This window comes from Jaculus jaculus, chromosome 1 (genome assembly GCF_020740685.1).
Source record: "Jaculus jaculus isolate mJacJac1 chromosome 1, mJacJac1.mat.Y.cur, whole genome shotgun sequence".
Classification (NCBI taxonomy): domain Eukaryota; kingdom Metazoa; phylum Chordata; class Mammalia; order Rodentia; family Dipodidae; genus Jaculus; species Jaculus jaculus.
In genome coordinates, this window is record NC_059102.1 from 202,896,996 (window position 1) to 202,910,207 (window position 13,212).

General features: G+C 44.0%; 1 pseudogene; it reads right to left on the bottom strand.

Moving 5' to 3' along the window:
* Positions 1-2,662: 2,662 nt before the first annotated feature.
* Positions 2,663-13,212, bottom strand: part of LOC123457755 — a 31,172-nt pseudogene continuing 20,622 nt past the window's right edge.

Consider the following 13,212-nt stretch of genomic DNA (forward strand, 5'->3'; position numbering starts at 1 on the left):
GTGGTTAAGGTGCTTGCCAGCAAAGACAAAGCTCCCAAGTTCAATTCCCCAGGTGATGCATGCATCTGGAGTTTGTTTCCAGTGGCTAGAGGCCCTGGTGTGCCCATTCTCTCTCTTTTCTTTTCTTTCTTATTTATTTATTTGTTTGTTTTTTTTGTCTTTTCAAGGTAGGGTCTCACTGTAGCTCAGGCTGACTTGGAATTTACTATGTAGTCTCAGGGTGGCCTTGAACTCATGACAGTCCTCCTACCTCTGCCTCCCAAGTGCTGGGATTAAAGGCATGCACCATCACACCCGGCCCTATTCTCTTTCTATCTGCCTCTCTCTCTCTCTCAAATAAATAAAAAAAAATTTTAAAAGACAAGACCAAAATAAAAATATAATAAGAACACAACATATATATATACATATATACATATATATATACACATATACACACATATATATACATATATATATACACACACGTATATATGTATACATATGTATATATATATATATACATGTATATATATGTGTGTGTGTGTGTGTGTGTGTATGTATATATGTATATAGATAGAGAGAGAGAGAAAAAAAATATAGGATTTTATCAATACTGTAGATATGGTATAGCCAACAGGCCAGGAGATGATTCATATTTATGGATAGGTGGATAAAACTGTTCCCTGAAGCCATAGGTTTTTTTCCCCCTTGTGCTGGAAACAAAAACTAGGCAAGGACTCTACCACTGAGCTAAATTCCCAACCCTAAGTCATAGTTTATTAAGTGAAATTTTTAGTGGTGGGGTGGACTTCTTTTCTATTGTTGGTCCTGGAGGACAACACAGGCTAATGCCCACTACTCTTGTTTGCCCATTAGAACTAGATGTTACGCCCTGTTGTTGAAGACACAACATGCTTCTGTTGCAGGACAGAGAAAGAAAGCTGGAACGGAGCTGGAGGCTTCCTTCTTGCTGGTTCACTGTCATGATGCTGCAAAGTGTTATGCAGCCTGCACTGGAGAAGAACTGTCATCAACTTGCTACCAACTTGCCAGACAAGATGTGCCCACTGGTACAATAATGGTACAAGTGTTATGAGTGTAACCAATCACTTTCTGATTGTATTTGAGGCTTGCTCCACAGGAAAGAATTCATATTTGCTACTATAAACCTAGTCAAAAGTCTGTGGCTGGAGAGGTCATAGGCCCTCAGGAGAAAGATAATGCTGCTGTCTTGCTAAATGTACATGGTGAGCCTGCCTATTGAGTTGCTTGAGCTTATGCTCCTTCCAGCACTGACCAGAGAAGCTTCTTTTTGCAGTGGGCGGCACTTACAGCAGAGGCTCACAACTAATCAAAGTTCTGAGCATAAATGACTCTTGAATGTTCAGCCTTGAACTAGACATCGATATTGCCTCTTCTAAAGCTCAAGGCACAGCATGGAAGAGAGGGCAGAAAAATGTAAGAACTGGAGGAAGGGGAGGAGTGCTGTGGAACACTGCCAAGCACAGAATGGCTGTTACAGTCGTGAATTCACAGCAGCAAAAGACTCGCACAGGACTGGCCCGTCAACATTTCTTCCTGGATAGACATAGGGCTCATGAGGTCCCTGCCTCTCCCTAAGGACCTGATGGCAGTTAATGATGGGTGGTTGGGAAGAAAGAAACATTTTCTTCAGTAGTGTATCTAATGGTAAGTGGCCCATGTTCCTGTAAATAACTCCTCACCCATGTAAGTGACCCTAGTTAAACTCATTAGGTTCCCCCCTCAAAAAAATTTTAAAAACATGAAAAGAAAAGAAAACTACTTGGGACATGTAAAGGGATCAATAGAAATGGGAGGGGAAAAAGTAAAGGGTAATGCAGGTGAAGGTGATTGAAATACATTAAATATGTGGAAATTTCATAATGTAACCCATTATTATGTATAATTCACATATGTTAATAAAATGAGTAACAACAAATAAAGAAAAGATGGTTCGCCATATCCCACCCCCCCATGCACATGTGTGTGTGGTGCATGCGTGTGCACGTGTGCGCATGTGTACGCACACGTGCGCGCGCGCACACACACACACACACACACACACACACAGATATGCAGAGCCATTGAGGAAGCTTCAGAGACCAGAAGGAGGTAGAAGACTTGAGAGACACAGACAGCTCGAAGTTTGTAGTGGTTTTCTTGGGAGGAAATGGGCAAGCAGACTAAGCAGGCATGGCTGATCTAGGGACAGTCACTTGAACTCTGTCCTGGGGTGATTAGGGAAGGAGGGAGATTGGCTCGATTTGTGCAAGCTCATTAAAGGATGCTTGAGCTCTCGGTGAATTTGTTTCCATATGAAGGTAAAGTTCTGGTGGAAGTCATTTGCTATTCTAGGAATTAGCTAACACCAGTAAGGCAGATTCAATCCGTGGCCTGGAGACCATATGTGGCCACACGAAGCAAGGATGTCTATGAATTGAACCCAATACAACTTTGTAAACTTACTGACAAACATGAGAGAGACTGAGAAGGTGGCTAAGTGGTTAAAGGTAATTGTTTGCAAAGATTGCCAGTGAGTTCAACTCCCAAGCTACTCAAGTAATCTGGACACAAAAAGTGATGCAAGTGTCTGGTGTTTTGTTTGAGACTCTGGTGTGTGTGCACACACACACAAGAGTAGATGTTTTTAAAATAAACTTTATTTCCATTCATCCATCTTCCTATTTTGCCTAAGTGTCCTCAGAACAATGCTTCCCTGCGCCGTGGGAGGGGCAGATCAGTACTCAGTGGCTGGCTGGGCACTCACTCCAGCCTTCAGTCAGGAACTGCTGGATAGGCACAGAGGGCATCTGCACACCTTCGGACCAGTGTGCCACCTCGGGCTGGGCAGCATTAAACTCTGAAGCAGGCGCCATCCGCTCTCCTTGAAACTCTTCCTGGGTCATGGTCTTTTCAGCAGCGGCCTGCTCCTCCTCAGTCTCTTCTGGATCTCTGTAGAAGTAGAGATCCGATGTGACCTCTGGAGAATGCTCACGGAGACAGTGCCGCACTTACACAGAACTTCCCAGGCCTGCATCCACCACCTCAGCCCCACCAGGTGAGCTCCCTTCTTGTTGCATGGCGTGGTGGTGTCCACATAATGCAGAGGAGAACCTCTTACACAGAGCAAGGGTAGGCAGGCTGACATAGGGCTCCTCTGTGAGTCAGCCCCGGCATCAGTCACCAGAAGATGCGGTTGGCTCAGGGAAGGCTGCTTGCATCTGGTTAGTGAAGGCCCAAGAGAAGCAATGGGAGTGGTCCTGTGGCAGAGGCTAACTGCAGCACAGGGCGCAGGCCAGTGTTGCTGGAGGAGATGACGCTGACAACAGTGGTAGCAACAATGGCTTGAGCTGTCAGCAGGTCCTTTTCAGATTTGATGTATACGTCCTCACTCCTTCTTCCTCTTCCTCTTCTTCTTTAGAGAGAGAGAGAGAAAAAACTGGAGCACCAGAGCCTCAGCCACTGCCAGCCAATTCTCTGTCTCCCTCTCCTGTCCTCTCTCCTTGAAAATAAATAAATAAAATATATTTCAATAAGAACAGAAGTAATTAGAGGCTAAGTGACTTGCCTAATGACTCTTAGTTTGCCATGGCCCCCCTCACTGTTCACTTCAGTGTCCAATTCACTTCTCCCTTGGAGCCGCTGGCATCTGCACCCTCTTGCTCTGACTTGAAACTAAGCCTCGCCTTTCTCAAAGACACCCTAGTGGTCTCCTTTGAGTCTGAGCTCCTAAGTCACTTGCAAGATTTGACATTTAAGCATATTTTATGGACATGGATGCCTTGTTTCCATGCTGTGTAGTAATCTCCTGGAGGGTAAGGACCTTGTGCATTTTTGTGTCCCCACACTAAGCACAAGGTTTCATTCATGTTTAACAGTAGAGGATGCCCCCCCCCACCAAGTGAGCCCACCATTATGGTCATTCATATCCTAGTGAGCTACAACTAATATTCATGGTGGTGCCTCAGAGGAAAGGAGAACAAAGAAATGTGTTTAAAGATACCTGGAGGGCATTGAAATAATTGATATTATTGAAATAAAATCTAAGAGGTTCATTTTAGGGTTTTAATATATTTGTATGATTTAAAAAAATATTTTATTTTTATTTATTTATTTGAGAGAGAAAAAGAAGCACAGAGAAAGAGAGAGAGCGAGAGGGAGAGAGAATGAGCACCAAGGGCCTCTAGCTGCTGCAAACTAACTCTAGATGCGTGTGCCACCTTATGCATCTGGCTTACGTGGGTACTGGGTAATTGAACCTGGGTCCTTTGGCTTTGCAGCAAGCACCATAACTATGAATCCATCTCTTCTGCCCTTATATGATTATTTTTATTTATTTCTTTCATGCATGTAATCCCAGTAGACCCCTGAAACTTTTCTAAGGTCATTCAAACTTAGAGGTTGGGGGAGCTAATTGGCTACTTCTGCTTCACCCTTCAAAAGATACCCACCCTCCACCCATAAAATCAGACCTAGGATCCAACAATCTCAGCGATGCACTTTAGGGATTGTCTAGTCTGCTCTCTCCAAATTACAGTTGCAAAAAGAGTTTTGGTATCTCTAGAGTCAGCTTTTTCAGGAGTCTCCATATTGCTTTCCAAAGTGGTTATACCATCCTACATTCCCACCAACAGTGGATGAGTGTTCCTACTTCTCCAGATACCAACAGATCCAGTTATTCCTTTCCTGGGCATCTACCCGAAAACCTTCAAAGCACAGGCCAGAGAGATTTGCTCAACCATGTTTGTAGTGGCTCAATTTGTAATAGCTAAGAGCTGGAATCAACCCAGATGTCCATCACTAGAAGAATGGATAACCAAGATGTGGTATATATATTCTACACAGCCATAAGAAAAACTGACACAATGAAATTTGAGGAAAAATGGTTGAACCTGGAACAGATCATTCTCAGTGAACTTAGCCAATCACAGAAACAAAAATCACCACATAGTCTCACTCATCTACAGCACCTAACCTGAATCTACCCAAGATACCTTACATATCCAGCAAGCATCTCATGGACTAGACACTAGGATTGATAGGGAGGGAGGGGAGAGCGTTGAAGGGGTGGAAAATAAAAATCTAGACTCAAACAGCAATGGTACCATAAAATTCTACTTCCTAAAAGGCAGACCAAATGGCTGAACCTTCATCAGGCCCTTAGAGGGAACACCTGAACCACAAGACACTGGAGAGGGTAGAATCAAGGCTAACCTTAATCTTCTACATTTTCCCTCCCTCCCTCTCCCTCTCTCTCTCACTCTTATATATTAGTTATCTTTTTCCTCATTTTCTTAGTGGGCACTGACCTGTAACTCCCAGTACTAGCATGGGGCTATCATCCACAATGAGCGTTTGATCAGAGAGACATACAAGGTTTCCTAAAAGACAGACAGATTTCTGTCCAAGTACCTAATGACCCACCAAAGGTTAGTGGTAAGAACCTACTGCTGAAGACACTATATGCATTTGACACTTAAAATGGAATGGCATGGTTGGAAGTTAGAAGATAGTCAGTCCCCAGACAGTCAGCATGTCTAGTGCCAGAAGGTGCTATATAGGTGACTGGGGGAAAATGACCAATATATGTCCAAGCAACTCATGGTCTATCCTACTTAGCAGCAAATAACCTGTTGGGATGCCCACACAGTGCAATAGTGGCACACAGCCATGGTGGGGAACCAGCTGCTCTTGATTTGGCTAACTGATCCCCACAGTGGTATGGGATCCATAGCTGGAGCTGGGAAACAAGTCAGAACCATATCCAAACATAAGCCTGTTCTCCATTATCAAGTTACCATCAATCGTGGGCTACAAGAGGGCCTACACCTATTAAATGGTCTATAAAAAAAGTAAGGGTTATCTCATTTGTCCTGGTGCTAACTTACTCTCCATTGGAGAATCTGCTTCTCTTTTTCAGATAGATGTAGATCATAAGGAGAGAGCTACCCCATCATACCTCAGAATGGCCCCGGCTGAAACTAAGAAAATGGGCAAAACAAGTAAGGATGCTATTTTCCTGGTGAACCAGATACCAGCACAAGGGTGAAGGAGACCAACACAGAGAAAAATCAACTCCTACCAAATCAGAGAGCCAGAGACCCAGAGGCGCCCCAACACCTCATCACTGAAGCAGACCAAAAATGAACCCAACGTGGCTCAGGGAAATTTTGCAGAAGAGGGGGTGAAAAGTATGTCAGAGCCACATATTGGGTCATGTTATGCAGAGACATTTATCCTGCCCATAACTGTGGGCTAACTCCACAATGCATGACCCATATACCTCAACAAGGAGGGGCGAAGGGGAGGGGGTAGGTCACAGATGAGCCTAATAATGGTACCAAACTGACTGTATTTGCTGAATACAAAACTAATTAATAAAAAAAAATATAAAAGAAAAGAGTTTTGGCTTTGGGAAATTAACCTTATGGGGTTGTGGAGATGACTTAGCCTTAAAAGTACTTGCTTGGGCTGAAGAGATGACTTAGCAATTAAGGTGTTTGCCTGCAAAGCCAAAGGACCCTGGTCCAATTCCCCACAACCCATGTAAACCAGATGCACAAGGGGGCAAACGCACCTGGAGTTCTTTTTCAGTGGATGGAGAACCTTATGTGCCCAATATCTCCCTCCCTCCCTCCCTCCCTCTCTCTCTCTCTCTCTCTCTCAAGTAAATAAATAAAAACTAACAAAAAACTTTAAAAGTACTTGCTTGAGGGCTGGAGAGATGGCTTAGCAGTTAAGGCACTTGCCTGCAAAGCCTAAGGACCCATGTTCGACTCTCCAGATCTCATGTAAGCCAAACGCACAAGGGTGAGGCAAGCACAGGGGTTGCACATACCCACTACATGGCGCAAGTGCCTGGAGCTCGATTGTAGTGGCTGAGGCCCTAGCACACCAATTCTTTCTCTCTCTTGATTGCTCTCTCTAAAAAAATAATACTAATAATAAATCTAAAAATAAAAATAAAGTACTTGCTTGAAAATTATTATTATGCTTTGACATTAAGTGCTAACCAATATTTTTCTTTCCATTAACACCTTCTCCAGTGGACACTATCACAGTCCAAAGATGTTTGCCTCAAAGATAATATCCTTTTAGGGAAAAGGATATTAGTGATTGTAGAGGTTTGAATGTAAAAAAAAAAATGTCCAATAGACTAATGTGTTTGAATACTTAATTTCCAGTTAGTGGTGCTGTTTGGGAAAGTTCTGGAACCTTTCGGAGGTGGAGCCTTAAGTTTTTATAGTCCAGCACCACCTAGTGTTCTCTGGCTGTCTACTTCCTCCCTGCTGTTGTGACAGCATGACTCTGCCTTACTGCTCCTGTCACACTGTCCCCACCATAATAGAATCTACTGATTGAACTGTGAGCTAAAATAAACCCTTTCCTTCTTAAAGCTGATTCTCACAAGGTTTCTTGTTCCTGTAACCATATGACGTTGGCCAAAACCTCCTTTTCCCTTATGCTTTCAGCAAGCAAGCACCTTAAAAAAAAAACTACATGTGCATTTATCTGCATGTGGGGGGCGATCTACCATAGTGGGGGAATCACAGGTGCATGGATATACATGGGTGCTTGAGAATCAAACGTGGGCCATAACGCTTTGCAAGCAGTGCCTTTAACCACTGACCCAGCTTCCCAGACCCAAGTGCTTTAAGAATGAGGGCTGTCCCTGGGTTAACACCAATGATGCTTTGAAAACTTTCTGATTGGGAGAACTGGGCTCAGTTGGGCTGTGCGGGGGAAGGGTGAGACCAAATTCTACTGTTGGTGTGTATGAGTGAAGGCAGCATTATAGCTACAAGGAACAGGCTTAATTAAGCTTAAGCATTTCTTGATCCCTGAGGGCTACGGGGACTTGTTCAGTGGACTTGAGTGTCATCTCTTGGAAATGCATGGCTGTACCCTAGTGCCTCATGCCTCCATTCTGAATCCAGAATTGTGAGAGAGATGAAGTGAGGCGAGCCCCAAACGTAAGGAGCCTAAGAAGGACATGATTTCTTTGACTCCTAGAGTGGAGCACAATGATTGAGTCCTGGCACTTCCTGCCAGGCAGGGTTTCATGCAACTTCAAAGTGTTAAGCAGATTGATTGAGACCTAATAAAGAAGTAAAGCCTAGAGCAATGAGAAACTTCCCTCTGATTCCCCAGAGTTGGGAAAGCACAAAGAAGGAATGAAAGGCTCTTGCTACCCCTGAGGAAACTAACATTTCCAAGAATAGAGTCTCACAGTGCTGCGGCAGAGTTCACAGAAGAATTATATTAACACTTGAAGTTATTGAAGCTCGTCCTCGGCTGTTTGGGGAGAGATATCACTATATTCAGAGGGAAAAAAAGTCCTAATATTATAAAAGCTAATGTAATACCATCCCACAGTAGTGTGAAACAAAATAAAATAATTTATATTTTTAGAGAGCTTTCATTTTTTGAGGATTTCTAACCCAGAGCCTTTGGCCAACATGATCTTATTGCTTCATCATGTTTCCTGGATGAACCAGCCCTTAATATATTCAAAACCTACTTCTCACTCACAGAAAGTCTCAAGAATGTCAGGTAGCAATGAAGTTGAGTTTCTAAATGTAGAAGCTCCCAAAGTAAAGAGACATTACAGTTCCAAGCTATCTATACTTCAGTCTCTCTGCTTGTCTCACGCGGGTCTCACTTCGCGAATGCCCCCGTGGAGTGCGCTCTGCGTTGAGATGCGCAAAGAAGGAATTACACATCACAAGACCGCTGGCAGATGTACCATTGTGAGGTTAGCGAGGCCTTTTGTTTGGTGGCTGTGTTTTGGTCAGTTCCAGGTTGCTAGGACAAATTTTCAAACAAACACAGTTTAGGGAAAGAATGGGTTTATTTCAGGCTTACAGATCCAGGGGACGTTTGATCAGTGGCAGAAGCAGCTGCTTCCTTCCATGGACCCAAGCAGGGAGAAACTAGTGCAGCAAGCACAACAGGAGCATGGGCACACAGCACCATAAGCAAGCGTGGCCAGTGCTCACACTCCCTGTGCACACCGTTGGCTGGGCCTCAGATCTGCCTCCAGTGGCATGCCCCCTCCGACAGGCTGCGGGAGACAAAAGCAGGAAGTTGAACCTTAGTAAAAATACCTGGGCTGGAGAGATGGCTTAGCGGTTAAGCGCTTGCCTGTGAGTCCTAAGGACCCCGGTTCGAGGCTCGGTTCCCCAGGTCCCACGTTAGCCAGATGCACAAGGGGGCGCACGCGTCTGGAGTTCGTTTGCAGAGGCTGGAAGCCCTGGCGCGCCCATTCTCTCTCTCTCCCTCTATCTGTCTTTCTCTCTGTGTCTGTCGCTCTCAAATAAATAAATTAATTAATAAATTAATAAATTAATTAAATAAAATACCTGAGGCTATGGGAGGCCTACGTTCAAACTAACTACCACAGTGGGATATGCAGGTTTGCTGGTTTGTTTTCCATTACCTTCTTGCCTTATCATACACGGTGAGTTGCCAAAATGAGTTTAACACTAACTCATTTTGTACCCTGGATGTGACGGTTTGGGTCCTGTATGTCCCCCAAAGGCCTTTTTAGTCATTAGGGTAGTTCTTCTAGGAGGGAGGTGGCAAAATTTTCAGGACGTGGGACCTAGTAAGAGGCACTTAAGTCACTGGAGATGTACTTTTAAGGGGAATTATGGGACACTAACCTCTTTGGCTCCCTGGCTATGTGGTGAATAGATGTGCTCCACCACAGGCTCCCGCCATCAGGGGCCCAAAGCAAAGGGCCATACATCAGAGACCAGAACCTTCAAAATTGGGAGCTGAAGTAACCCTTTTCTCTATAAGCTAACAATGGATGTGAAGACTCTTTGTGTCTAAGTTGGAAACAGGTTAGCCACCAGTATCCTCTCTTCTGGAAACCAAAGATAGAAGGAAGAATAATGGTGTGCAACTCCATTGTTTGTCACTGTGAAATGTCTGTTCCATGCCTCTATTTCCTAATCTTTTCCAAATTGCCTAAAAGTGAGGAAACTATCTCAGTAATCCCAAGAAGGCTACCTATAAACAATTCTGTGAATCTATAAGAATTATGAGAACTGAATTACTTTAATGTTTTTTCAAAGCTACATATCTTCTCTCAGAACCAATAACTCAAGCATTTGGAATCTCTGTCTCTAAAAACAACCAATGATGATAGTAGGACCAGCATCCTATGACCCTTAGTTTAAGGTTAAGGTGTGAGCTACTAAGTTACTACATATTGTGTAAAACAATGGTTGTTCTTTGTGTGCCTTGACCCAAGGTACAGCATTTTATAAGCAGTTTTAGACTCCATCATGAGGGGAGAGAATAACTGTCTAGCACCACCCATGTGGTACAGACTGATAAAATCACTCACTCCTGGGTGTAGAATAGATGTCACCCTATAAATTTATCAGGGTTGTTAGAAATGAGTCTATGGGGCTGAAGAGATAGCTGGCTCAGCAGTTAAGGCACTTGCTTGCAAAGTCTGATGGCCTGAGTTTGATTCCCCAGTATCCACATAAAGCCAGATCACAAAGATGCACAGGCATCTGGAGTTCACTTGCAGCTGTAAGAAGTACTAGCATGCCCTTTCTTCGTTCCTTCCTTCCCTCTTTCTTTCTTTCTGTCTTTCTTCCTCCATCTCCTTCTCTCTCTCTCTCTCTCTCTCTCTCTCTCTCTCTCTCTCTCTCTCTTTCTCTTGCAAACAAATAATATTTTTTAAAAAAGAAATGAGTCTAGAGTCACGGATGACCACACAATTTGAAGTATATTGGCAAGGCAATGGTTACTTCTGCAGAAGGGTATATATCAGAAAAGCAAGCACAAAAGCAGAGGTCTGCTGGCATTTTTAAAAATATTTTTTAAAATTTATCCATTGAGTAAGAGAGAGGCAGATATAGAGAGAATGGACACACCAGCACCTCCAGCCACTGCAAATAAACTCCACATACATGTACCCCTTTGTGCATCTGAGTCCTTAGGCTTTGCAGGCAAATGCCTTAAGCACTAAGCCATCTCTCCAGCCCTCTGCTGGCCTTTTAAAATTCCCTAACACAGACAGGGTCCTGGATGTTACTTGGAGTAAGAATTTGGCCTCACAATCTCATGCAATTGGCTACAGTTTCTAGGGTAAAGTTAAAGGAAGGGAAGATTTAGGGACCATTTTACCAAATGCAGAATGGAAGCTTTGCTTTCAAAGGTTGTTGACTTTTGATTTCAAGATCGGCTGATCGGCTGACTTTCCTGATCTCAAGAACTGTTAAATCCCCTGGTCTCAGGGTCTGATGATTTTTTTTTTTTTTTTTTTTTTTTTTTTTGGTCTCAAAGACAGCTAACACAAAAAGGGGGGGGGGGGAATTCTCATAGAATGGCATCATTTCAGAATTGAGTTTCTCTCTTAACCCTTTGACAGAAATGACAGCACATCTCTTTTCTTCTTCTTTTTTTTTTTTTTTTGAGGTAAGCCCAACAGACCAGCCTTTTTTCTTTTTTTTAATGCAAGAGAGAATGCTAGAGAGAGAGAGAATTGGTACACCAGGACCTCCAGCCACTGTAATTGAACTTCAGATGCATGCACCACCTTGTGCGCAGATGCGACCTTCGTCACTTTGTGCATCCGGCTTACATGGGGCCTGGAGAGCTGAACATGGGTCCTTAGGCTTTGCAGGCAAGTGCTTTAACTGCTAAGCCATCTCTCCAGCCCTCTCCCTATTTCCTACAGGGTGAATTAGGATTATCAGGGCACATGGGCCCTACATATCAGGAAAACCAGGCCCAAGAACTTACTCAAAACACCAGAACAAGAAATGGGTGTAACTTCCCCGCCTGGACCCCATAAGGAAGTGAGCACCAGACTGGAGAGATTACTCAGCAGTTAAGGTGCTTGTCAGTGAAGCCTAAGGACCCAGGTTCAATTCCCCAGTACCCACATAAGGCAGATGCACAAGGTGCCACATGTGTTTGGAGTTCATTTGCAGCAGCTGGATGCCTTGGCACACCCATTCTCTCTTTCTCTATCTGCCTCCTTCTCTCACTCTCACTCTCCAATAAGTAAAATAAAGACTTATTTATTGGCAAGAGAGAGAAAGAGGAAAATACAGAGAGAGAACTTGGGAGTTCCAGGGCTCTAGCCACTGCAAACAAACTCCAGACACATACACCACCTTGTACATCTGGCTGTAGATGGGTACTAGGGAATTGAACTCTGGTCCTTAGGCTTTGCAGCCAAGCAGCTTAACCACTGAGCCATCTCTTCAGACCCCTAAAATAGTTTTTAAAATGAGAGAGAGAGAGAGAAGTGAACACCAAGCACTGTGGTGACATCAATTCTCACTGACCTGTCATCTGACCACCCAGTAATGTGCATCAAGGAATTTCTGAATATTCCAAGGGTTTCTGCTTTGCTCTGTGCCTGATGTTGATGTGGCATACTCAGTCACCATCTGCCCATCTTCCTGTCTGCCCATCTGGACCTGCCGTCCACCCCTCTGCACCCTCTCCTGCCCTTCACTTCACCGGGCTCCTGCAGCTGTGCTCTGTCCCTGCAGCCTGACTATGGCCAGCAGCCGTTCCTCCAGCCCCTTCTGCAGCAGGTGGTCTTATTAACACAGACTCTGGCATTTCTGTCAGTCTCTAGCTCTGGCCTCTCTGAAACTCTTTGTCTTTTTTAACTACCTGTCGTTCTATAACCTACACACATCCATGTGAGTGTGTGTGTGTGTGTGTGTGTGTGTGTGTGTGTGTAAGAGAGAGAGAGAAAGATTGATTTACTGTGTGATGTGTCACGTAAGAGTTAACCTTAGTAATTCAGATTGGAATAAAAGAACCTGTGTTTGACTCAGCAAGAAAAGCAGGGCTGGGCATGGTGGCGCACATCTTTAATCCCAGCAGTCAGAGGCAGAAATAGGAGGATCACTGTGAGTTTAAGGCCAGCCTGAGACTACATAGTGAATTCCAGGACAGCCTGGGCTACAGCAAGACTCTACCTTGAAAAACAAAAAACAACAATGAAAGAAAGAAAGCAAGAGAAAAAGGAAGGAAGGAAGGACGGAAGAAAAGAAAGAAAAGCAGCCGTATTTGTCACATTGCTGCCATTGAAACTAGTTTAGCTTGTGAATTTATGCTTGTTAAGTTTATTTGATAAATTTTCACATCATGGAAAGACACAAGCATGTTCATCTGTTTCTGGCGGAGTGCGCTCCCTCCGGTGTGTACCTAGGCCACCCA